The 27,981-nt window shown below is 47.2% G+C and overlaps 1 long non-coding RNA gene across 1 annotated transcript in view; it reads left to right on the top strand.

Moving 5' to 3' along the window:
- Nucleotides 1-27,981, top strand: part of LOC144173670 (uncharacterized) — a 149,899-nt gene that overhangs the window by 91,091 nt on the left and 30,827 nt on the right. The window contains exon 6 of the long non-coding RNA XR_013323354.1: nt 694-1,009. This is a non-coding gene — a long non-coding RNA (uncharacterized LOC144173670). The remainder of the gene's footprint in view (nt 1-693; nt 1,010-27,981) is intronic.

Below are 27,981 nucleotides of genomic sequence, written 5' to 3' on the forward strand. Positions count from 1 at the left end.
ACCAACGCAAGTGAAAATACAGGAAACTCCGCCGTGCTTCGCCTCACCTCAGGGTTCCCCTCGCGAAGATGGTGTAATTTTTTTCGCCTCTAATGTTTCGCCTGGGTATTTTTGTCAGCTACTTTTTCACTCCGGATGAACGGCTTCGACGCTTTAAACGCTGGAGCTGGTCATAGCTAGTGGACCTTCTGCAGTTTGTGGAATAGGCAGGAAATTGCCTAAACCATCCCGTTAGGCCAAAAACCTTCAAGCGTAACGGCCTTAGTGGACCGCCTTTTACGTCAGCGCGCGGCGCGCTGGTTCATTGTTGTGGATGCTTTTACTTCAGCCCCACGATAGTGGGCTGGGCAGACGCTCACCATTGATTTCACTAGCGGCTTCGTGTACAGTGCATTGTGTTTTTGTATTGTGGGTGGTAATGTAATAAACCCCTGTTCTGTGAAAGTTGCTACTTGTGTTTGGGGTTATTGGCGTAGACGTATCCGGAACCTACCCTGTACAGGGGTTTAGCTAGCTCAATTGCGCTGGGGGCAGTCTCCTTGCGACTGGTTCTCCGAGATGGAAGATTTGGAATAGCACTTTCTTATAGGCTTACGAAACTACGTTAACTTTACCATAAAGTGCCCAAACTGCGAAAACAAAAATACAAATTTAATAATGAGTTTAAAAAATCTGAACAATATTTTATTTCAGCACACCGTTGCGTATGAAAGTACATAATATGACCTGTGATTCACAGTCACGTATTATCGCTCACGAAAAATACGGTAATTTCTACCGTTTTGACTGTGACAAGATATTTATGTGGACATTGGATGAAGTTATGAATGTAAGCCATGATATAATGGGGACAATTAAGGTACCCCTAATTAAAAATCCCAACTGGATTCCGCAGTACGTTACCCTGAACTTTACCAAAGAAAAGAATATAACAACAAGACCAAGGGGTTGGTACAACAGTACTCGTACCGATAACGTCCTTTGGAGGAACATTTGCAAGCAAACTAACGTAAGTAGAGGTTTATTATTATATGATGGTTCGTACCTTTAAACATGCCTGGAAAATGTATACAAGTAAAGATGTGTAAAACATTATTAACGTTCACTTTCCAGCTTTTAGGTCGGCGGAAAAGTTAGGTACCTTGATTAACGAAAAACATTTCACAGTAAAAATGAGATGCTACAGTCTATAGCGCAAAACGTTTCTATAATAAAAGACGTGTTTGAATATCTCGAAATGCTTGCCACCAATTTTACGAAATGCATTTTTATTGTCAATTTGACATTCTTTTTGAGGTCCCATGGAAAAACGAACTGCCATTTTAAATTGTTGTACGAGTGCTGTGCTTTTCTTAAAAATAAAAATACCCTTTACTTGCTAAAATTGGTCAAACAGGCTGACATTGTGCATCCTTGGAAGTTTTGTGTTAAAAGTATTACAAAAGTACTACAGCGCACCCCGTAAATATCTCAAGAATGAAAATGGTTAAATGAGGGAGTTGTTTTTCGGGCAATCAGGTGTGAATGGATATAAATAGTCAAGGTCGAGTGGAAGGAGAGACAGTGTGAATCAGCCGGCTTAGTTCTTTTGGACCCTTGCTGCAATGAGAATGTTTCACTTCAAATAAACTTCTCCAATCGCTCACCACTGTAACAGTTCTGTGGGAGGTTGCGCAATAACAATGGCCTGGAACCACATGATCTATGGCGAAGCAGGCGAGTCGCTGCACAAGCGCAATTGGACAATTACGTTTCCAGCTCGGAAGATGACAAGGGGAGACAACCGCGAAAGATGTGCTGGCTTATCAGAAGTGCTTTATGATTCACTTCTTCACAGGGGTCCTACAGCGCTCCCTAACAAATGCCATGCAGTGAACGCAGACACGCTTAAACCCATTCAATGCTCAGCCGGTTGCACCAGACACTAGGCTAAATAGTGTCTTCGTCCTTGCCGGTAAAAACCCAGATGACACTCTCTTAATCAGGCACAGCTCAGTGGAAGGATTTAAGGGGTATTTTTGCGGTACAAATTTATGAAAGAGCCATCCAAGCACACCACTCTACAGCTAGCGCGGTTTCTAGGGTACGCTCGCCTTCCCCAAAATAAGTTCAGCATCTCTGCGGCCTTGTGAGTGTAAGACTTTGCTTGAGAAAAAACTTCTCCATCTAGTGAAATAAATTGCCCTAGACGTCTATACCTATTATTCACCAGAGGGCATTGTTTATGCACAAGTCGTGGTGCTACTTTTGCATGCACTTGAGTATGAACATGCGCGGAGAACCGCTACCAAACCTCGACTGCCTTCGAAATTTAGCCGCGGTTACCAGGCTGGACATGCACACTCCGCGCAAATCCCTACGGTTCTGCAGAGGATAATCAAACAACGTAAACATCTCCCGACAAGGACCGACGGCAGGGGACACAAAAGAGGGGGTGTCGCGGGGCAAAACTTTGCAGTGGTGGCAAGCAGTGGCAGTGACTTGGCAGTGGCGGCAAGCTTTGGACACGTCGCTAAGCTTTGGTTCTTGCTCTTTGAAACAGGTCCCGATTTCTGCAACTGCACCGAGCCCTTACGCAGGGCAGCGCTTCGCAATCGTGAGCAGGCGGCCCACTTTTCTGGAAGCAGAAGAGGGCGATCATCAGATTCACCAGTGAATTGCGGCGTGGTCAACTCTGTCACAGGGCAGACCGGTGAAAAGGAGCACCACCATCTTTCAGCTCGGCACTTGGCAGTGGCGGCAAGCTCTGGGCACGTCGCTAAGCTTTGGTTCCTGCTCTTTGAAACAGGTCCCTATTTCTGCAACTGCACGGAGCCTTCACGCAGGGCAGCGCTTCGCAAGCGTGAGCAGGCGGCCCACTTTTCTGGAAGCACAAGAGGGCGATCATCACATTCACCAGTGATCTGCGGCGTGGTCAACTACGTCACAGGGCACACTGGTGAAAAGCGGCACCACCATCTTTCAGCTCGGCACTTGGCAGTGGCGGCAAGCCTTGGACACGTCGCTAAGCTTTGGTTTCTGCTCTTTGAAACAGGTTAGTTTTTTTGCAAGAACGCCCCTATTTCCGCGGAATTTCTTTGACTCGCCGCTGCTGCCAAGTTCATTTGTATAGAGTGTAATTGCACTTTCTGTTCGGAACCTTGTTGATTGTGTATTGTTGCTGTCATGTCTAAAGACGTACACAAATTGAGAGACGAAATGAAAGCGGAGTTTGAAAAGCTAAAAGAAGGTCTTAAGGAAGAAATGAAGACATTCAGGGAGTCTTTTGAACGAGAGCTGCGCAACAAGGTCCGTGACCTAAAAAACGAGAAGAGATGGCTTACAGCATTGAATTTACCGACGGCAGTGTTTCGGAACTGCAGAAGAAGCTGGATGCTGAGGTTACAAAAAACGTTGAAATAAGTGCTCAAAACGAAGCGCTCCGTGGTAAATGTGCTGCACTAGAAACCAGAGTAGAAGGACTTGAGACACCGATAACCAGCGCAGAACAGTATTCAAAGAACACAAACGGAAAAATTCAGTGTGTCACTGAAGAAGACGGCGAATCGGTGCATGATATTTTCTCAAAGATTGGCCTCGCTGTAAATGAACCCGTGTCAACGTCTTACATTGAATCATGCCACCGCGTGTAAAGCGCAAAGGTGATAAGGCGAACAATGCGGTCCAGTTTCGTTCCCGAGCGGAACGGGATACGTTCCTGAAGAAGGCGAAAAAAATGCGGCTGACAAACAATGACGCGGGTCACGACAGTGAGGTACCTATCTACGTTAACGAGCACCTGTGCCCAGCCTCAAAGAAACTGCTGGGAATGGCCATCAAAAAAAGCACAAGTGTAAGTTGAGATCGGTGTGGTCGTGAAACGGAAAGATTTTCGCCAAGCTAGTTGAAGATGGTCCAGTTGTCGCGATAAAGACTGAACGTGACTTAGACAAAATATGCTAGGGAAAACGTGACAGACACGTGGTTATACTGCATGACGTGTAACTAAAGAATGGATTATCAGCAGTTTTCTCTGCCACATGATATTTCAAGTCACCATTCCTTTTGCGAATCTGTTCTATACATTAACTCTCGGTCGGCGTGTAACAAGGAAGATAGCATTCAGATATTGCTTAACGCCTTTGCTTTTCAATACGATATCATAATGCTGTCTGAAACATGGTATCACAATGGATGTCGTATGTTAAAATTACAGGGTCATGATAGCTTTTTTCTGAACCGCTGCAACGCTCGTGGCGGCGGCGTGGCAGTGTACGTTACACTAAGAAAAAAGTGTGAGTTGCTCTCTGATTACAGTAACGTCACGAGTGATTATGAAGTCGTGGCATTAAGAAATAAAAACAAGGTAATTTTTGTTGTATACAGTCCCCCACATGGAAATTTTGCAACATTTTTGGATTTTTTCAAGACCCTTTTAGAATATGTCTGTGTTAATAACTACGTTCTCAATTCTGGGCGTGACTTCAATGTAAACATTTTGGATAACTCACATGATACTCGCGAATTTCACTTGAAGCTGCATTCCTTAGGCTTTGTTAACTTAATTACAACCCCAACGCGTGTCATAAGCTGTAGCGCATCAGTGCTGGATCTGATCATAACCAATATTGAAACGACTGTTTCTAGCGCTCGGACAATTGCCTCTGACGTGAGTGATCACTTTCCGGTTTTCATGATCTATAAAGGTGTTACGCTGCAAAGAGATCACCGCTATGGTTCTCTTGTTTTGAAGTGTATAACAGAACGGAGTCTTAAGTCCTTTAAAAATGATATAATTACTTATGATTGGTCCGGTGTTTTTAAAGAAACTGATGTTAATGATGCCGATGATTTATTTTTAAAAGAGTTCGTAACAATTTATGGCAGACATTTCCCGTTTAAACGCTTAAGACGCTCTCAGAAAATCACAAAACCGTGGGTCACGAATGAACACATCAGAATGATGAAAAAGAAGAATAACTGTTATCACTCTTTTTTGTCTGATTGTCTGATTGGAATTTGTCTGATTGGAAATTGTCTGATTGCAATTTAACTGTGTTTCTACGGCACACATTACACACATTACAGTCAGATTTTGCTTCGTCAAACTTGCTATGGGTACATGAACTGTTGGTACCTTTGCCCATATATATTAATGTGGTTGGGAAGTAGTCGCTACCATATGGGTGTGTGCCCACATCCCACTCAAGTAATAGAAAGAGAACTGCTGAACCGAGTCCGAATTCTGAGTATGAATATGTGCTGTGTCTTAGATTCTGACATGTAAACTGTTTCTTGTTAAAAAGGCATACTTCCGATGATGTTAGAAACTTCTCAATGAGGAGTCCTCGAACATCCATGCGGGAGTAACCTTCAAGAGGGTTATGAGCATTGAGGTCTCGTAATAAAAGAAATGGTTCTGGTAACTGGTATATCAGAGCCTCAGACTGTGACCTCGATGGCACGTGATTTGGAAGAATGTAGAGAGAGCATACTCTTATTAACCTGTTGAATATAATGGCGCGAATTGGACAGCCTCAAGGACAGTGTTCAGATTGATAGGGTGACATGCTAAACATTTCCGAGCAATGATGCCCACACCACCTGAAGACGTACCACCACCATCCGTGTTTTTTTTAAATACTATGTACTTCTTCAAGCAATTTGTTTGCCTAGAGTGTAAACATGTTTCCTGAAAACGCATCACGCTTGCTCGATTTAAATGCAATATCTCATAAACATCATCACGATTTTACGGAGGCGTCTACAGTTCTATTGAATGTTATTTTCTCCACCCAGTATAAAAATTTAGGAGCTACAGGAGCCTGTGTGTATGTGTGTTCATGTGTCTTTCGGGGCTTGTAGTTTTGGAGGTGGCTTTTTGGGCCTTTCTGTTGGATTGGGCGTCGGAGGGCGCTCCCTGCGGTGCGTTGCAGTCCAGAACAGCGCGATGTCCATCTCGGCGTCAGATGTCCTGGGGGTGCCCGACGAACTGGGCCCCCTGGACTTGGCACCCATTCGGGTACCTTTGTGATAGCTGTCACCGCCACTGGCGTCGGGAGTGGCAACGTTTGCCTAAGCGGGGGGGGGAGGGGGGGAAGGAGGTGGCTGAAGGTAGGAGCCAATACGGGGGCCCTTGTCTCCATGTCCTCAACAGCCTCGAGTCTACAGGAGACTTGGGAAGGAGGAGCAGGAGCGGAATCGGTACCGCTTGGAGCGGTTGGCACCACAATCACTCAGGGCTCAGCAAGCGGTGTGGTGACTGGTTGGGCCGCCCCAGGCAACCGAATGGTTGGGGTGCAGATGGGACCAGGTCAGACTTGCTAAACTGGGTCCCGGTGGAAACCAGACGTCGCTCCGCCCCCCTGCCAGCTGCGTCGGCGTACCTCCCCAGGGGAAAAGAGGCGAACCTCTTCAGCGCCTCTGGGAAGGTGATTTTTGCTGTGAGATTGAGATTGATTATTTTCATTTCAAGTTGAACTTGTCGCATTTGGTAGTGTAGGCCGCATGTCGACCCTTGGTTTTTGCACACGTAAGGTTGTCTGAATCACAACTGTCGGTGCGGTGGTTCTGCGCGGCGCATTTTGCATAGGTTTCTTTGTCACGGCAAAACGTGGTAGTACTGTGCCCGAACCGCTGGCACTTGAAGCAGTAGTGCGGGTTCGGAATGTAAGGACGAATGGAGCATCGAATGAAGCCTCGTTGACATGTTCATGGAGTGGGGAGCAGTTGAAGGTAAGGATAATATGTTTCGTGGGGATTATCTTATCATCTCTGCGTGCAGCGCACGGCTGTGACGCCCTCATCCTTTACCTTCAACAAGGTCGGCATCTGTCTCGATAAAGAGACCTGCTTCATAGATCCCCCTGCGAGGTATTCAGGCTGCCTTGGGCTGTGACCCTGATGCTAAGATCGACCATTCTTGTCTGACCAACAAGTGTGGTTTCCTGCTGCTGGTTTTTTACCTCAACAAGGACTTCACCTATGCGTTGTTTTTTTGGCATTGTAGGTTTTCTCAATTATTCCATCAAGGTATTTTGTATTCAAAAATGCTGATTGTGAAGCAAGAGGGCGGGTTGCGTCAAGAGATTTGATAACGAGAAAACGAGAGTAGTCGTCTGGCTTTGGGAAGCTCATGCTTTGGAGTTGAGGAAACAAGACTTCGGTGTGGCCCCTTTTCAGTGACCAATCACACTTTGGAGGGGGGTTTGATTTTTCCATTCAGCATATAAAAAGGAGGAGACGATAGTACTTTCTTCGTTCGGGTTACCATCATACCGATAGAGGTCCCGGAGCTCTCTGCCCGGTAAACAGACAGGGAGCCCATCCACCGGAGCTTAACCTAGGCTCAACGCCACCGTTGGAGGTTTCTACCCTTGACTTTAAAACCAATCACCACGGAAACGTTACAGCTTATGTTGGGGGCTCTGGGTCAGCGGTTTAGCCAATGCCGTCTCCAAGATTACTCATGGTTCCCTGTGCGGGGAGCTGGAAGCAGCAGATGTCAAAGAAACAGGGGGAAAGTTGTTCGGAAGCAAGATAGGTTGCGCTTTTGAGCACGGTAATAATGGCAGCACGAAGAAAATGTTCTCGAAAGCATTGAGTTTGCTGCAATATTCAAACAGAACTAATTCATGATATCACACCCACTCGGCGTAACGTTTCAGAAATTTTCCTAGTACCTCTTCCGGATCACTGGCCTTCTTTGTACCAAAGTTTAGCACATGCAGAGGCAAACCTTTCTTCTCTATGGGACATGCTCAAGAATCTCTATGGGACATGCGCAAATAAGCATGCGACATCGGTGACGTCATTGTGCGTGTTTCAAGTAAACACTGACTTGAAAAAGTTTCAGATCCAAACATCTCTTGCTCTCGGCTCTATCGTCCGTCGTCCATCGTCGATTCATCCGCAAGCCCATGAAGACACCGGCAACACTGCCACCCCAGGAGCCCTTTAAGAGGAAGCGTGCTCGTCTTGTGCAAGCCCCGGAAGACACCGGCCACACTGTCCCTCCGGCATATCATGGTCGGGGCTATGTCCCTCCCTTGCTGTGGCGCCGTCCACACCCCAACTGCGCATGCTCGGCTTATCTCGGGCGGGCCCAGGAAGACAGCGGTAACACTGTCGTCCAGGAGCCATTAAAGGGCAAGACACCACCCGGCGTTCACCAAGCCGAGCATTCGCAGCGGTAGTCTGGACGGCGCAACAACGACAAGGGAGGGACGTAGCCCCATTACATCTAATAAAATTACACCATCTCCTCGTACAGAAACCCTGAGTAGTATGTGAAAAAGTCATGGGCTTAACGCAATTTCCCATTTCGTAGTTCCGGTAAGTGAAAAGAGTGGTAGTTACCATAGAAAACAAACTGTAAATATAGCGGTAGCTACGTACCCCAACCTAAAGGAAACAACAAACTGAACACTAATGAACACTTGAATCTATCCCATGGCTTCTTCGCATACTACTCAGGGTTCCCCTACGGGAAGATGGTGTAATTTTTTTAAAGCACCTGCTATCTGCTGCGAGTCTGTGACAAGGATGCGTACTGATGCTGTCTGGTGGGTTTCTTCTTTATGTTCTCTCTAGAAACGCCAAAATGTTTTCGGCAAGGTTCTAGCGAAGTTGCCGAGACTGTCTATGAAATACGTGTCTTTTTATTCTGACAATGCCGTTTTGGGGCCCCTAAGTACCGGTGATAGTTCATTTAGCTTAATTGGCTGTTTGGAGAGGCTTTCTCTTTTTCGTTTTATGCAAATAATCTTCCGAGTTATTCATATATTTGACGCCTTTATTTTTGTATGGCGACTTGGAAAATCTCTGTCAACGCAGGTAGCAATAATGCATTTAAATCTAAGCCGCAATTCCTGGACTGACATAAATCGCGAATCCGTTTTATATTTGTTTAACGACTGCTATAAATACATCAAAACCAAAGTAACCGCCGCTATTTTGTCAGATTTGACTTAAACGTGTTTGGTACCATGACTGCATGACGAGGGCAGCGTGTTCACTGAAACCATTTGTGGTCAAATATACTGTTACGTGACGGCAGGACGCAGGAAATGAACCATGGAAGATGCGAGTGATGTATTTACACTATACTACAGGATGTCGGCCATGAGGGAGTCCGCCCAGCTGGGTCTTCGTCTTCTTCTCTGGAGATTGGAGATTGCTTTCTTCTTCTTTCCATGACACGTCCCCCTCGTCGAAAGCGACCGTCCCGGTCGAGGCCGTCGGAAATGTACAGATGTGGTGAAAATGGACGAGGGGAGGAAAAGTGGAAAAGTCCTTGCGCCACGGATGAGAATGATGGTCATGGTGAGAACTGGCCCCGGTGCATCAATGCCTGCCGACACAGTGAAACAACGTCCAAAGGCCTCGGAAATGCACCGGACCTCTGGGCAGGGGAACACCGTCGTCTTCTATGTAGGTCGCGGCTGGTCACGTCGTTTCTTCTCGGCAAGTCACACGCTGGGGACACGGGGAATGGGGAATGGTGCGTCCATGGCTCACAGGGGCTGGGGCTGGCCGACGCATTCCAAGAGCCTTTCAGCGATGTTCAAGCAGCTGAGACGAAGCGAATCTGGGGCCAGGTTGAGGATCAACTCCGCAACCTCCACCAAAACATGTTACGTGACGGCAGGACGCAAGAAATGAACCATGGAAGATGCGAGTGATGTATTTACACTATACTACACGATGTCGGCCATGAGGGAGCCCGCCCAGCAGGGTCTTCGTCTTCTTCTCTAGAGATTGGAGATTGTTGTCTTCTTCTTTCCATGACAATACTATATTGTTTGATTATATTTTGCTTCTTGACCTAACTGGACAGGAATTTCAAATCAATATTGATTATGATTCCTGCTTTCCCCTCGTGTACTTTTGAACCAGTTGTCTCAATTCATGATAAAAAGTGAGTTGAAGTAATTTATTTGCTCTGGCGTTATCATTTTGTTGACATGGTGTAGCCTACCGATCAATGTTCGTTAAACATTGTCGCCTGCCAATACAATTCGGTTATTACCACTTACATCAGCGCCGAGAAATTTTTAAGATCTTGTAATAATTGTGGTAAAGTAGCAGGTGGGCTTATTACTACACCTATGATGCACGCAATATTTCAAAAATTTAATGTGCACCATAACGACTCGGTTATGCTGCTTTCACCTATTATGCCCTAAAAATGTTTTTCAAGAATAACCGTTTTCGACTATATTGTCGCGTGGACATTTGTCAAGCCGCGAACCCCTGCCTGTGGTGTGCATGATCGCCCCCTCTTGCGGTGTGTGTGATCGCCGTGCATTGTTCAATACCCAGTGAGTGATACGTTACGCGCATCTTGGCCAGCCAGGTGTTCGAAGACGACGACGCAAATGTGTGGGTCCACGGCTCGCGGGCCAGACTGATTCAGCCACCTTCGGTGAGACACGCCGTGCTGCCTGTACTCTTCGGTGTAGCGCTACGCATAATAAATAGGTACAATCGGCGTCAAACGAAACGCGAACAGGAAAATATGAACATGAACGCAGCAGTAGCGCGGTTTTTTTTTATGCAAGCCAAAATGACGCGTCGCTTAGTTACGAAAACGAAGTTTGGATAGCTGTATTTCCAAATATACCAATTGCGTGCCATTATATGAACTCTAAGAAGAGTATTTTTCAATTTTGCACGTCCTGGTTTATATTTCCGTGTTTGCGTTTCATTTGACGCCGATAGTACATCGCCATCCTGCTGTCTGCACCTCCGTCTACTAAAACGCAACATTTGTGGAAGAGCTCCGTTTTCTCATGCCTGGATCCCTGTCCGACACAGCGCAGAAAGGCCGTGTCTCATCGGCACCCCTGTCCATCGGAGCAGTGAGCGCCAGTTCGGTCTCTCTCCTGAATTACCGGGCCTCTCCAACGTCCGAACCCGTCGGTTCCCGCAAGTTCCCATTATGACTCATCCCCAGGTGTTTTCAACCCGGATCGTCGTGACCACGCGCTGCGGTTGCTCAAGTCGAGAATACAGATTCCCAACTACCCAGAAAACCACGTTACGTCATGCAGATATCCTGGAGATAACCACCAGCCTCACGAACCCAATAAATTCCGCGGGGATTTCTTTCATGATATAGAAGCCTCGGTTGCTCACTTTGAACGTGTGATAATGCACTCAAACTTCGGCACGTCTACTACTCGTTGGACGACGGCACTCGTACTTGTTACGAGAACATTGAGGCGACATTCATGGCCTGGACCGATTTCTGCCCGGAGTTCAGGAAGTCCTTTCGACCCGGTTCGTGTCTCACCATGTTTGCCGAGGACATCGCACGTCTTTTTCCTCGCGCTCATCCTGCCATGTCGGACGCGAAGACACTTCGCTACCTTGTGCACGGCATCAAACAGTAGCTTTCTGCCGGCCTTGTCCGAAACCCACCACGCACTCTGCAAGAGTTCGTCAGGGAGGCCACGGCTATCGAGCGCGCTGTGCCGGAGTGAAGTCTTCAGTAGACTCCGAGGTCCACCAAAGCTCTGTGGCCAGGACTGTGCGTGAGAAGCTGCCACAAGCATTCTCGCCTCCCGACCCGCCCGTGCAAGAAAGCCCACGAAGCTACGCAGCACCAATGCGGCAGCAGCCACCAAACCTTCCCACTGTCCCACCTCGTTAGCCACCTCGCCTGTGCAGTCGTTGCGCACTTCGCAGCCGAAGTTTCCACCGACCCGGGTGCGCAAAACGGATTTGAGGCACCCAGCCAACGGGCAGCCCCTGTGCTATCACTGCGGTGAGCCTGGCCATGTCTACAGACGGTGCCCTACCACGCGATCTGACTTCGTGGCTTTTATCCGGCTGCTCCTCTTACCAGTCTTTGCTAGCGGCAGACCGAAATCACCGACTACCTTGCTGCACGTAACACCACTTCACCTACTCGTAGATCTCGCTCAGCTTCTCCTGCACCACACCTCCGCCGAACCGTCGCGCCCCTCGTGATGGCTGCGACATCCGGTTGTCCAGCCCCCGACGGGAATCTAGACGAAGCGACCTCGGAGGCGAGGTTGCTGATTGTAGAAGCTCGGAAGACATTCCACCGCCGCCAACATCAACCAACGGATGTGCATGACCACTCGACGAGAACAGACCGCCCATGGAGTATTGCGACAGGGTAATCACACAACGATGACGACCCTTAACGCCGACATTGGTGCTAGTGCTGAGCACAGGGTTACTATCCACGGTCATAAGGTGACCGCTTTTCTCGAAACCGGAGCAGACTATTTATTTATTTATTTATTCAAAAATACCCCTAAAGGCCCTCACTAGGAGGGTATTACATAGGGGGCAGGATACATTGAGAACGAAAAAAAAAGAATACTAGCAGCACGTTAATAGGCAAACAAATAAATACAAGTGGGTGAGCCAGCAATTTGCCGAGCGGTTGCGCAAGGTAAAGGCTCCGTGGGACGGGCCTCAATTTTGTTTCGCTGGAGGCCACCTCATGACACCAGTCGGGAACTGCACGGCTAAGATTCGTCTAGGAGCATTGATTTTGTTGGCACGTTTGTCGTTCTACCTCGGTGATGCAAAGTCATAACCTTCGTCATGCATTTCCTGCTTGATTACGACGCCGTTAGAGACATGGGCGAGGACAGGGAGATGCCATCAACGAAGCTGCCTCCAGTACAACCTACCGAGAACCGACGTCTGCCACTGCGTAGCGCCGCTGACAACGTGAGTGTGCCACCATGATCGTACGCGTTTGCCGCAGTTGCGTGCGCCAATTCTTGCACTTCCGATGACGTTGCTGTGCTGCACACATCGGTCTCCGTCGACCACGGCTTTGCCATCGCGACAGGCCTAGTGCACCTGTCCTCTGGCCACGGAAACCTCCTTCTCACCAATTTCGCCAATGAACGCCAGCACATCCTGAAAGGGACAAGTGTAGCTTTCTTGGAACGTGTCGACAACATTGAGGACTGTTTTGTGATCCAAACTCGTGCCACCGCAACCGCGAGCGCTAAACTCGCGATAGACGTCAGCGCCAACCTGTCATCCGAAAAACGTCGAGCGCTCCTTGACCTACTGGAACAATGTAACGGACTGTTTTTTGTCCACGGCAGGTGTCGGTCAGACGCATTGGACAAAGCACCGAATAATTACAGAAGAAACAACGAGGCTCATCCGTCAGGGCCAATACCGTGTGGCCCCCAAGGAGCCCGATTCGCTACGGCGGCAAGTACAGCAAATGCTGGAAGACGACGTCATCGCACTGTCGAATAGTCCCAGGGCATCGACCGTCGTTTTAGTGACCAAGAAGGATGGGACATTGCGGTTTTGTGTAGACTGCGCCAAACTTAGAGAGGTTCCATAAAAGATGTTTACCAGTGGCCTCGCATTGGCGACCCCCTCGACAGACTACGACTCGGCCGCTATTTTGCGTCTATGGACCTAAAAAGCGGATATTGGCCGATCAAGGTCGATGAGCGGGACCGCGAGAAAACCGCTTTTGTGACGTCCGGTAGAATGTAGGAATTTATAGTGTTGCCGTTCGGCGTGTGTTCCGCTCAAGCCACTTTTCAAAGACTGATAGACACCGTGCTGGCGGGCCAAAAGTGGCAAACTTGCTTGGTGTATCTGGATGACGTGATCGTGTTTTCCACCACGTTTCACGTCTCACATCCGTTCTCGAGGCAATACCATCGGCCGGACTCAAACTAAAGCCTGAAAAGTGGTATTGTGGGTACGGGGAACTCTTGTTCTCCGTCCATGTGGTTAGCAGTGCCGGAGTTCGACCTGATCCTCCTAAGGCTGAAGCGGTATCTCAGTTCCCCTTGCCAACCAACAAGAAAGCCCTGGGGCGCTTTTGGGGCTATGCTCTTATTTATTTATTTATTTATTTATTTATTTATTTATTTATTTTATAAATAAATAAATAAATAAAATAAATAAAAATTTATTTATTTTATTTATTTATTTATTTATTTATTTATTTATTTTATGGAGGAGGAAGAGGAGGTGATCGCGGTTCGCCGCGGTCGCTCCGACTATAATTACGAGATTTTATGGCAGTTTTCGCCACAACACGTAAGCGGCGACCTTAAATTTTCTTGGGAATGTCCGAAATTCCGTTCAAGACATCGGTTTTCTCCTAAATGCATTTTTATGCATTCAGCCTGCTGCTGATAACCGGGCTGTAGGCTTAGCGCCCCGCCTGAAGAACTGCTGCCTGCCCTGGCTACGGTCCATCATGATGTGTTTCTACCAGACGCAGTACGTCTCTCCACAGCTGGGACGACCCCGCTACATGGCATTTCCGTAGGCCGCAAGCGCCAGGCCCCACCGTCGGGTGACCATATAGCCATGGAAACCACAACAGGCCCCGGCACAAGCGTGGATGTGGGGCTCGCTGAACAGCAGCGCAAGGAAGTTGTCGCCGATGCTAATTCAGACTACACGAATTCCAAAAGCCCGAAGCGCCAACGCAACGACATCGATGGTCTTCAGGCGCCGTGGTCATCGCGCGAAGATACCCTCGAAGCTGTCAGCGGAGTGTGGGAGAAGCCACGGAGTCGTCGGCAACGTCACATGGACAAAACGGTCCCACCTGTGTCTTCACCTAAACGAGTCAGTGATGAACGCCGTGAGCTCGGTACACACGTCTTAAAGATTCAACTGATGGAGCACTCCGACGTAATGACATTACCCGTTCATCTCCTGCAACAGGCGATCTACCGCCTCTCCGGAGACCCGCAACTGACCAAGTATGTTATCGTGAAAACTAATAAGAATTCCAATAGCATTACTGTGACCACATGCGACTCTGTACATGCCGAGCGACTTCTACGATTACGCGTCATCCCTATTTCGTCCGAAATGCGTCTACGGGTGCATGTATATCAACTTCCTACCCGAGGCATTACACGCGGCGTCATATATAAGTGCGACCCAGGAGCCGATAACAATACGCTCATGCGCGCTCTTAAAGCTGATGGCGTCGCTATACTCGCTGCACGCCCCATGGGTCGTAATGGAACTGTGCTTATCCACTTCGCTTCTGACGTCGTTCCACGGTTTGTAACTTACCACGGTTTCTTACGCCGTGTGCAAATTTACCAGCCGAAGTCACTAATTTGCACACGTTGTCACAAACCAGGACATAAGGCGTGCAGCTGTCCTTCCCCAACTATTATCTGTAACGAATGTGGTAGATACCACGAGTTGAAGGACTCTCCAGGTCTGTGTCCTTATAAGGAACAGGCGCAGCACTGTGTGCATTGTAAAAAAGACGGACACCTCGCCACTAGCCCAGTCTGTCCAGCTCGCGCTCACTTCGTCGAAATGCTTAAAATACGCCAGCAAAAAAACCGCTTTCAAAACTATTACCAAAATGGCAACCGTCAACGGCGACTTACAGACCCCGGCGACTCGCCCTTACCCGTTGCATCGAAAGCTTCAGAGATAAACTATCTCAGTCAAGACTTCACGCCGCTCGAATCTGCCGTCAGCTACGAGGATGATCCCATAATTGCTGAACTACAACAAGCACGTCAAAAAGCCGAGATACAATTCGCTGAGGAGATGGCAGCTCTACAGAAACAAATTTTATTACTCAAACGCAACCATGAGCAGCGAATGAATGACATAAAGAAGCACATTATGACACACAGACAGAATCTCTCCTTCAAGCAGGCATCAAGCAAGCCTCAAGCAAACAACACTCTCGAAAAGCAACAAACCACCTCCCCTGCCACTTCTCATCGCCAGGATGATACCTCGCCGGACGAACCACACTTTCAAGTTAACTTACCTAGTCATCACAAATTTCTCCCCATGTTAGAAAAACACACAAAAGAGACAGCAACATTCCCAGTCGAATGCCACCAGGACATGCAGTCATTTCAGCAATGCATGCAACACATAGCGCAACAGCTAACTGAGACTCAGAAGACTCTACAACGTATTGCCATGCAGTTAGACGTGACTACTGGTCACAACCCTGAAACCACAGCTCATGGCTTCGTCTAAGCCTTATTCCCACCCTGACGTTCTTCAATGGAACTGCCGTTCTCTGAAGTACAGTGCCGCAGAGCTTGGGGAACTTTTCCGGACAACAGGTCAGCCCCTCGCACTCCTGCTTCAGGAAACGAGAGGTACGACCCCAGAAATAGCAGGTTATCAAGGCTACTTTGTGCCATCCATACATCACAAACAACGCGGGGGACAATTCAAAACAGAAGCACAGGCCGCCATATTCATCAGGAAGGACATACCTCACACCCAAGTTGATACCTCTTCTTATTGTACGGAAATACAGGAAACAGTTGCTGTCCGCTGCACTATTAACAAGACCAGATATCTCTTAGCATCTCATTACGCCCGCCCTACAACAAATTATCGAGCTACTCCTGGCATTGATTATTCTTGGCTACCTAATTTACGCCAGCAATATCCGCATGACAAACTCCTCTTCGTTGGAGATTTCAACGCTAAACACCTAGCTTGGCACCACAATACAACGGACCTTCGCGGCCAAGCACTTGTCGATAACGCTACCAGAGCAGGGCTCGAACTTCAGAACGACCTCGACTACCCAACCCGTCACGGGCTTCACGCAAATCAGACGGACACTACCGTCGACCTCACGTGGGCCTCAACCAGTGTAGTTCGCGAATGGCGCTGTGGTGCAGACCCTATGGGTTCCGATCACTACCCCATATGGATAACATTGGCAGACTCCACTTATCGTGGCAAATTGCGTCGCACAGTGGTAGACTGGGAACACTTTCGCTCCCTCATTGCGGACTACGAGCACACTTTACCGTTAGCCACTAAAATAGCTCGGGCTGTTAAGCATGCCACCAGAACTTTCGACGTGCGAGACGACACTCCGACACCTGACAAACACTTGATCAACCTTTGGTCGACCCGCGAGATCCTCCACCTTCAATATCTCAGGAATGGAAAACAATTCAACGACTTACTCAAAGTTCGGAACAAAACAGCACAAGCCAGACGGTACGCCAAGCACCTCAGAAGAACTCGTTGGCTTGACCACTGCGCAAGCCTAAATGAACGAACCGGTTCCCATAAGCTGTGGCGCACTTACAAAGCTCTCTTTGGTACGACAAAATCCCTTAACACCACGCAAAACATCCTACTTGCTCAGTCTATAGACGAAGACGAACTGGAACGAGTTGCAGCCCAGACATTCTTCCCCAAAGATAATGTATACGACTCGACTATCTACGCCCCAACGTATGGTGATCACCTGAAGCCTGAGGATACATTCTTCACAATTCAAGAACTGCATATAGCCCTTGAGGCTGTTAATGTCAAGAGCGCTCCCGGAAAGGACAAAATTACTTGGCAAATGCTTCGTAACCTTGATGAGAAATCTAAAGAACAGTTGTTGGCGGAAATTAACACAATATGGGAATCTGGGATACTCCCTGTTGAATGGAAGCACTCCGTTGTACACCCAATACCAAAGCCTAAAAAACCCCCTACTTCAATTTCCAACCTTCGTCCCATTTCACTTACATCCACTCTTTGCAAACTGATGGAGCGCATGATCCTTACTCGTCTCACCTACCTGCTCGAGACAGCGAACGACGCCATTTACGACCCTGCACAAAACGGGTTCCGGCCCGGTCTGACCACTCATGACAGCCTGCTCTTATTACGACCAATGATAGAGAAAAAATGGAGAAAGAATGTTAACACAGCTCCAGGAGTCCTTGTTACTATTGACCTCAAGAAAGCATTCGACACAGTTTCCCACGCCTACATCATTTCGATTATGGGAGAACTTAACATCGGTCACAGACTCACCAATTTTGTCAAGAACTTTCTCTGCAACAGAACGTTTGAAATACATACGCGTAAAGAGCATCCCCACATCTTCCACAACCACCGAGGTGTACCGCAGGGCGCTATTTTATCTCCGACTCTATTCAATCTCGTCATGTCAAAAATTGCCAGGCAACTCCGACAAATTCCCAACATTCAAAGTACTACATATGCCGACGACATTACTATTTGGATTGACCCCCGTAAGACAGACCTGACCCAACAGCAAGTGCAGGTACATATTCAAACTGCACTTGACACTCTCGCCGACGCCCTCCAACACACTGGGATGCAGCCTTCACCTGACAAAAGCACATACGTGGTGTTTGGTGGCACACAGCAACAGAAGGACGCCTACACTTTTCAGTTTGTACGATCGCTCCTTAAGCCGTCCCCCGAAAAGTGGGTTAAAGTTCTTGGCATCCATGTCCCTGAGGATGGGGGCTGCAGTGTGTGGCTTGAACAAATCAAGAAAACTTGGCACCAACAGCTTCACATAATCAAACGCATAAGCAACCGGTTAGGAGGGGCTACAACGGAGACACTCAAACTGTTGACCCAGGCTGTCCTCACGAGCAAAGTGACATATGGGGCAGTATGCTTCGACTTCACTAAGGCTCAGTTGCAGCAGCTGGAGGTGCTACATCGGGAGAGCCTTCGAGTCATCACTGGCCTTCCTAAACATGCCAAACTCGAGGAGCTCTACAAGCACGCTCAACTCCCCCCTCTCACAGAAATCATCCGCACCCGCCAGGAAGGCCACGACTTCCGACGAGCATCCCTTTGCCGCTTCCACCATGGGACGACTTCATGGTCGTTAACCCAAAGCCACTCCCAGTCACCGGTCCTACGCTTCGCCACTCCAACAAACACAGACGCACATCTGAAATGACCGAGCGGTTTCCACATAGCGCTGTTTATACCGACGCCACTTGGGACCCCACCACGAATACTGCCGGATTAGCGGCCATTCACTCGACATTTCAAGCCGCCTGTCAACAAGAATATCCAACAGCGCCATCGTCTACCCACCTCCAACTCGAAGCGATATTACTGGCTGTCCGACAACTTCAAATTTCTCACTGGCCTACCAACCAGCCTCATGCAACTATCTTCACAGCCAGCCAGGAGGCATTCCGCGCATTGCGCCGGCTGCCTTATCAGAATTCTATCTGTGCGTACATCAAGAAGCTTGCCCGAAGGCTACATTGTACAACAGGACTACAAATTCGGGTAGACTGGGTGCCAGGGCACTGCGTTAACTCCACCAAGGAGGCCGCGCGCGCCCTGGCGAGCGATGTTCCCACCCAGTTCCCACCCAGTTTTGCCTCATCACGACCCCAACTTGGACCCCTTTGAAGCCCGTGCCACCTACCAGCGATGTGCTAGAGCTCGACTCCGCAGCCACATCCCTGCCAATGACTACCCGCTACCTACAGGACTGCCACGTGGCCTTCAGGTTCTGATCCACAAGGCTCGTGCTAGGGCGGCGCTTACAGAGGACATCCTTTTCAAGTGGCGTTCTTACATACCAAAAAAAGGGCGGCCCCCCGTTCTCCCAGGCGCTACGGCAAGCAATTCACCTCCGCCGGCCATGACACCACCCACGTGCGTCACGTGCTCTTTAGGAGCCACACCGACCATTGAACATCTCCTTTGGACGTGTCCGGGTCTGCACGCAGAGCGCACGTCTTGCAAACACAGCAGCATTACGTGTTTGACGGACTGGCTCTACCCACCCGCAGCCACAGCCAAGAAGGTGTTTGCCTCCTTGTGGGACTTCGCTCTGGCTACTGGCGTTCATCTGAGAATGTAGTTTTCCCGAACTGACACCACCCTCCCCACCCGCCCCCACATAGGCCGAGTCGCCATCCTTGTGCCAATAAAGTTTCATTCATTCATTCATTCATTTATTTTATTCATTTATTTATTTATTTATTTGTTTATTTATTTATTTATATATTTATTATTCCCTGAAGGTCATGGACATTCAAGAGTGGAGTGGGTATAGCAAGATTTACAAACATAAAAAACAGTGCATGTGTTCAAATACAAAAACATTGATTATACTGATTATACAAGGTTAGCTAATGCTTGGTGAAACAGGTGAATATCGCGTATGGAAAAAATATCGGCAGTGGTTCCACTCGCGGGATGTTGTGGGAACGAAAGACTCAGCAAAATATTTTGTGTTAGATGAATCAACTCCAACTTTATGACTATGGTCAATTTGACGTGATATGTACTGAGGCTGTGAAAGCAGTTCAGCATGGGGAGAAGCATGGTAATAAACTTTATGAAACAAAGTAAGGCGAAAAATGCGACGTCGTGATGCCAAAGATGGAAGGACAATACTACTTTTCATTGTCGTTACACTTACAGTAATGTTATAATTTGATAGAATGAAACGGGCGGAATTATTCTGAACAAGTTCAAGCGCGGTAAGTAAATTGTCGTGACACGGATCCCATAATGGCGCGGCGTACTTTACTTCTGATCTGATTAGTCTTTTGTATAGAAGAAGTTTTAAAGAAGACGGGCCTTAGAAAAATTTCGACACAAATAGCCTAGCATGTGTATGCCTTGTTAATAAAGTATTCGATGTGTTGCGTCCCGGTTAAGTTGTGAGTAATATGAACACCTAAGTACTTATAATACGAAACGATTTCAAGTGGTATGTTGTTCAGGCTATATACGGGCATACAACTAGTAATTCTTGATACACACGTTACTTTACATTTAGTGACATTAAGTTCCATTACCCATTATTTGCATCAGTTACACTAGTAGTTATTTCCCGAAAAATTACGCAGCCGTCGGCAAACAAATGAACATTACAGGATATAGGAGAAGGCAGATCGTTAATGTAAATATTACGTCCATCTTCCCGCGAGAGACCCCTGATGTGATGCGACGCATCGGGAGGTTCAATTGTTGTTGCCGTTGGGTTTATTCTCTAAATCGCGCGAAACCTGTTGTGAACGCGTATGATGCATTTGCATTACATGCGGGTGTTCGTATACGCGGGACACCGTATACGTGTCACACCGCTCACTGAAGGGACCATCGCTTTCATCACGTCTTCATTGGAAGACTCAAGTCAAGCACGGAGTAGTCAAAGCAAGGTCACGTCAGTACGAGAGCGAGCGCTTGACTGAACCGCCATGGCGCGATAGCCCCTTGATATTCACGGCGATTGAAAGAGACGCGACAACGCAGGAGATTCGCGCATGCGCGCACTTGCGCGCACCGGAGCAGTTTACGCAGTGTAGCGCGCGCCAAACAAGCGCGCCAGCTGTGGTATGCTAATGAGCCAGAGTGAGAGTGTTGCACACAGCTGTGGGAGAGAAGAACACAAGAGGGATGCGGAAGGATGCCGCGACGACGACGCAGGAGGGACAAGCCCGAGAGCAAGAGATGCGTCGCATCTAATAAGAAACAAAAGAGGTCCCAGAACAGATCCCTGGGGGACCCCAGAGGAAACCTGACTGAGGGAAGAGTTATAATCATTGGCTGAAACAAATTGCGAGTGATTATTAATGAAAAATTCAATCCGCTTCAGGATGGCGCCATCAAGTTGCCGTTTGCTTAGTTTGTGCAGTAGCAGTTTGTGGCACACTTTGTCAAAGGCTTTGGAAAAGTCTAAATAAATAGTCAGCTTTTGATGTTTGGTCGAAAATGCGATGTAACTTGTGAGTAACTTGTGTGCGGTGTAACTGTGTTTCGCATGAGAGTAATTTGCGAAAACCGTGCGGCGTGTGATGTAAAAAAAATTGTGATTCAAGAAAGCTGACTAAATTTGTGAATATGATATGTTCCAGTAATTTACAGCAGGTACTAGTTAAAAAAATAGGGCAGTAATTGGCGGGTGATGTTTTTTGGCCAAATTTGAAGATTGGAACCACTTATTCTATTTTTATTGTATAGGTAGCGTAGATGTGTTAAGTGATTTCTGGAATTTTTTTGTTAAATAATTAAAACTAAATAAAATTGTATTCTCCAAAAACTTTGAGTCTATTATATCGTAACCTATAAAAGAGTGGTATTTAAGTCCAGCAATCAGCTTAGCCACACCTGACGCTTCAATAAATACGGAGGACATTACAGGAAAATTATATGTTTGTGCACAAGGAGCAATGATTGTGGACACAACAGAAAAGTTTTTCGTGAATGTATCATTCAGCACAGACGCACAATAACTCGAAGGAATAGAATTACCCGATGCGTCTTCTAAGTGGATACTGTTATCATATGACGGATTTATGATTTTCCAAAACTTTCTAACGTTAGTATTAAGCATAGATGGCAAGGTTTGCGATACAAAGGAAGATCTTGCAACTTTTAGTGCAGATATGTAAGCGTTCGATGCTAATCTGTAGGCGTCCCATGGTGAATGAATTGGCGACTTTCTGGCAGAACGATAAAGGCGCTTCTTACGGTTAGACAGCCTTTTCAGGTGGGCGTTGTATTGCGGGGCGCGAGGATTACACGGGATAGTGCATTTCGGTATGACTTTTTCTGTTTGATTATGAACGTGACAAGCAAACTTGTGCCAGTTATTTTGAACAGAACGATCATCAAACTTTGTCAGAAAACTATCGAGAAAGATGGATATCTCGTGAGGATTAGCCTAGAAGTTTGCCGTTTTGTAGTCACAAATTACTTTTTTGTTGTTTCAAACTTTTTGGAATGATGCGGTAATAGCAAAACTGAGAATAGAATGATCGCTAATGCCAGGCAAGTATGATATATTGAAGGTAACATCGGGGCGTGTAGTTAGGATCAAGTCAAGCGTGTGTGCTGCGTGGGAAGATATTCCAGTTTCTTAATCTACTAATTGCGTTAAAGTGAAGATAGAGCAAAAGTTAAAAAACTCTGAAACTTGTGTCCAAAAAGGACAAATGGAAGCTGGTTGTGTAGTCAAATTTATATTCGGAAAGTAAAAGTCGCCGAGAAAAATAAGGGATAATCGGGGAAACGTGTTACGATGTTGTTCAGGGCGTCGTGCAGTTCGTTATCAAAAGTTGGCGACGACGAAGGGGAACGATAGCATGCGCCTAGGACGATTTTTTGATGGCCAATAGTGAGTAGCGCACATATAGTTTCAAGGGTGGTGTTAATGTGTATGCAAGGCGAAGATATGTTTTTTGATAACGCTAAGAGAACACCGCCTTCCCGATGCGCAGTTCAATCACAACGATAAATTGCAAAACGACACGCTTCATGAAAAATTTCTGAGTCCTGCACATGTGCGCGAAGCCATGTTTCGGTCAACACAATTATTTGTGCATCGCAGGTATCGATTGCGGAAGATAAAGAATCGTGTTTGTTAAGAATGCTTCTGATTTTAGTGAATAAAACAGAAATTCTTGAGTTAAATCAAGGGCCACTACCGCTCGCGCGTTCCTAGGAAGGGACACGTTCCTGATTGTTATCATTTTTGAAACCTCGACCAGGCCGTTCTACTTCAATAACCTGGCCAGCGCTAGTAGCAAACATGTAGCATTTATTGTTAATATACAGCTGATTGTAACGTAGGTTAAATTGTGGGTATTCTGGCAGATTTTTTAAAGTCAATAAGATTTTTTCGGGTGATGCGTGTAACGGGAGAGAAGTCTTCGCTAATGTCAATGTCTTTTTCTTTAAATTGGGAGCGTGCAGATAATATTTTGCTTTAAATTTGGTGTCACTAAATTTCACAATAATAGGACGGCATCCGTTTGGCGAAAATGAGCCTAATCGGTGAGCGCGATGAATCGAGTTTAGCAAAAATGAACCTATGACGGACGTAATTTCAGTGGCCACCTTTGCTTCAGTTTCTTCCCAGGATTCTTTGACATCAGGAATCCCGTGAAAAATTATATTGTTACGTCGCGACCTATCTTCGAGCTCGTCCAGGCGAGCCTGTAACAAGCTATTTTGAGCAGTGGTTTCCAATTCCAAATTATGCATGCTTGATAGCCAGCATTTGAGGTTTTCGGGTATTTGGAATTTCTTTTCTAGTTCCTCTAGCCTTTTTTGTATTCCAGTTACTTCCGTCTCAACATCTTTTTGGCCGTTTTTTATAGCTTCTACGGCAGCAGCTAGATAAGCGTGATTCTTCAAACTTTGCCCAGAACGCTCATGAACGTCTTTATGGGGCTGAAATAGCACACTAAATTGTTCAGTGGGGTCCTCCGGTAGCGTTTCAAATTGTAATAGCACTTCAGAACGCGTTGTTGGCCCGGGGTTAGCTTCAATATCTACGCCACACAATATAAGAAAAGCAGTCGAAAGGCACGTGCAAATGGTATCCAACAACACCACTGGGCACGCGGACAGCAAACGGCAGGTATTATTCAATTTTTTTAGCGTGAGGAGAATACATTCGACACATCTGCATTGGAAAAGCACGTATCAGGCATCATGTTTTATGCGCTGCTCCCATGCCCACTGAAGAGCGAATTGGTCAGCAAGCTGCTTTTGTCTTTCCGGGGAGCGATGTCATCGTCTGTGGGGCTGGAAGATGATATTCGGGCTTCGCCGATGAAGTTGCGTTAAAGAATACGCCACTGCTTGAACACGCCACCCATTATTTATACAGAACTTTGCCCGCATTGCAGCTCCACTGACCAACCTTACACGGAACGTTGCCGCGTTTCTTAGGAATGACGAGCAACAGAGGGCGCTCGGCGAGCTGCGCCAAAGGTGGCAGAGGTCTCCAGTCTTGGCCCATTTCGACAAAAATGCCACCACCATGCTCATATCGACGCCAGTAACGTTTGACTCTGAGCGGTTCTTCTGCAGTTGCAAGACCGCGCCAAAAGGGTGATAGCGTACGCCAGCTGAACGTTGTTCTCTTCGGAAGCAAACTACGCGGCCATCGAAAAGGAGTGCCTTGCTTTCGTTTGGGCAGAACTTAATTTTCGACCATACCTGTGTGGTCCTCCATTTGGCAGTCAGCGGCAAGCCAGTATTCAGTGCAGACCATTGATTTTGCTGTTGGCAGGCTCCCAGGCGGCAGACGTGCGTCGACGTTGTCAAGTTTGGCTGCATCCACGCAGCCATATCGGCCCTTCTTGGAAGCGCACAGTTTCCGCACGTGCGGGCACTCTCTCGACTGACCAGCCAGTCAGCGCCGGTCCTGGAACCGGTTGGTCATCGCCTGATGCCCGTTGTGCCTGGAACCTTCAACCACGTCACCCTGGCGGCCGGCCTCGCCTGCTTATACGGAGAAGCCACAATGCACCTCTGCAGTCAGCGGCAAGCCAGTGTTCAGTGCTGACCATTGCTTTTGCTGTTGGCAGGCTCCCCTGGCGGCAGACGTGCGTCAACGTTGTCAAGTTTGGCTGCATCTACGCAGCCATATCGGCCCTTCTTGGAAGCGCACAGTTTCCGCACGTGCGGGCACTCTCTCGACTGACCAGCCAGCCAGCGCCTGTCCTGGAACCGGTTGGTCATCGCCTGATGCCCGTTGTGCCTGCAACCTTCAACCACGTCCCCTGGCGGCCGGCCTCGCCTACTTATACGGAGAAGCCACAATGCACCTCTGCAGTCAGCGGCAAGCCAGTATTCAGTGCTGACCATTGATTTTGCTGTTGGCAGGTAAGGTAGTTACGCCACCAGTTTACTTTCATTGCTTGTACGTTCGCCGCTGACTGCACTGCCACGTCGTCGTGTGCAAAATGTTCTAAATTGGTACCCGCACAAGTGAAATGTTTGACATGTTGTAAATGTGGTGAAAGTTTCCACCTTGGAAAGGCGTGCTCGTCTGTTTCCGAGTCGTCGTTCTCGAAAATGAGCACCGTTAAACGAGAAACATGGTGCTGCCAGCCATGAAGATCGGATTCGGGGGCCAGTGCAGACACAGACACCCTTCCCGGTGACAACTCTTTTGCAAAGCTGTTCGCGGCTGTGAATGAGAGGCTTGATAGCCTCGTGTCCACTGTAGAGCGGCTCGCAACAAAACTGGAGGATTTGTTGCCACTCAAGACTGCAGTCGTGGAAATACAGGAATCGATCGACCATCTGTCCGCGAAGTACGACACAGTAGTTGCTACGATGAATGCTAACAAGGCAGACATCGCCGTACTAAATGCACATGCACAGTCAGTAACTACTGCAGTGGACGACCACGCAGAATCTTTGTATCAGTTGACCACCGAACTTAATCAGTAGAACAGTACACCCGTCGATGCAACTTCGAAATTCATGGTCTCGCTGTCCAGCCAAAAAAAACTTGTCTTCTTTTGTGTGCGAGCTAGCTCTGAAACTTGAGCTGACTAACTTCAGTACAACTGATATCGCAGCTGTTCATCGTCTGCCTAGTCGTCCTAATAAAATACCACCCGTCCTTGTGCAAGTTCACAAAGTTAGCACAAAAAAAACAGTGGATCAGCGCGAGCTGGCGGAAGAGGAAACGTTCCCTCGCCTTTACATCAACGAGAACCTGACTCGCTCTAATAAAGAGCTCTTCCGCTTGGCTAGGCTTAAAGGTAAAGAAAAAGGTTTCACGTTTGTGCGGACTAGAAACGGCAGGGTGCTTGCTAGGAAAGAGGAAGGTCACCCCATCGTTCATATCGATTCGAAAGCGGACCTTGATTTCATCGTATAAAAATGGATAAACACCACTTCCTAGTTTCTCAATCCTTTTCTGCAGTCAAAGAGGTTTTTTAATGGGATAGTAGTTCGGTTCAAATTTGTCACGTAAATATTCGAAGCATTAGAAAATACTGGGACCAGTTCTTGGCTTTAACCACCTCGCTTAGGACTTGTTGTGAAGTTTTTGTGTTAACCAAGATAAATTTTCCTTTAGACACCCTTTGCAAATACACACTTCCTGGCTATCAAGTTTATTCTTACTTACGCCCCATTGGAAAAGGGGGAGGCATAGCTGTCTTTATCAAAAACACGTGGTTGGTTTCAGAAATAACTTTTTCTTTCACTCAAGCTGAAGTAGTCGCATTGCGGTTATGTTCCGCATTATTATCTCTTGTCTTGATAGCGGTGTACCGCCCACATTGCTGTAAAGGGCGCATATTTCTTCAAGAACCTAATGAGGCCGTTTCTTCCCTGTTTTCTGGTGACAACATATGTATGACAGGTGATATAAACATTGACGCAATGCGCCCCAACTTGTCACTAACTGCGGACTATTTCAATGTATTGTTCAAATGGGGTCTAGACTGTGCAATTTCAAAAGCTACCCGTGAAGAATTTTTGTCCAGTAAGCTCGTGACTTCTTGTTTAGACCACATCAACGTACGCGTTCACGATTTTCAAACCCTCTCAGCTGTAATTGAAACTAAACTTGCGGACCATTATTTTGTTGCATGATCTTTGTGACCGAAGTCTTCGCATGTGCGCAGAGTCGCGAGCAAAACAGCATTTCAGTCATTGTCCCGAGGGCACTTGATAGGGAAATCGCACAGTACGACTGGCACAACTTTATATGTATTACATCTCCCAGTAACATGTACGAAAAGTTCGTAACCTTGCTCGATGAATTCAAGAAAACTTTGACACGAATAGTTAAGGTCAGGCAAACAAACTCTACTGAAAAATGGATGACAAAAGAAATCCTTGTCGCCATTAAAGAAAAAGATATGCTTTGGGCTCGAGCAAAACGTGCCCCATAAAATGCAATTCTCAGGGCAAGCTTTAAACCAAGTCAAAATAAGGTAAATGCGATGATACGTCTAGCTAAACGGAACCACATGCGGAATAAGTTTGAAGATGCGTGCTTCGATTCTAGGAAAACTTGGTCCCTAATTAACGGTATGAGAGGTTCTAATGTGCGATCTAGCAAGGACGAATACATTTTTTCCCATTTTTCTGGTGACGGACTGAATATTGCCAATAGTTTCAATGACTTTTTTTCGCGGGTCACAGGTGCTGCCCGATCTACCCCTGGCATTTGTACGTTGCAGAATAGCATACCTAAAGCGGCTTATCTGCCCCCACTCATTGAAGGTGACCTCAAGTCAATTTTATTTGCGCTGAAAGCCAACAAGTCACCTGGGCATGTTGGTATTTTGATAAATGTGCTGCGCAGAAATTTTGACCACATTAAAGCTGTTCTTCTTTTCATTTTATACCATATCATTGAGAGTGGCATCATTCCCATACAGTTGAAGAAGGCAATAGTTTTTCCTTTGTTTAAGTCAGGTTCTCGAAATAAAATTGAAAACT

Source organism: Haemaphysalis longicornis, unplaced genomic scaffold (genome assembly GCF_048455015.1).
Source record: "Haemaphysalis longicornis isolate Haplotype H1 unplaced genomic scaffold, Haemaphysalis longicornis Haplotype H1 scaffold_3, whole genome shotgun sequence".
Lineage (NCBI taxonomy): Eukaryota > Metazoa > Arthropoda > Arachnida > Ixodida > Ixodidae > Haemaphysalis > Haemaphysalis longicornis.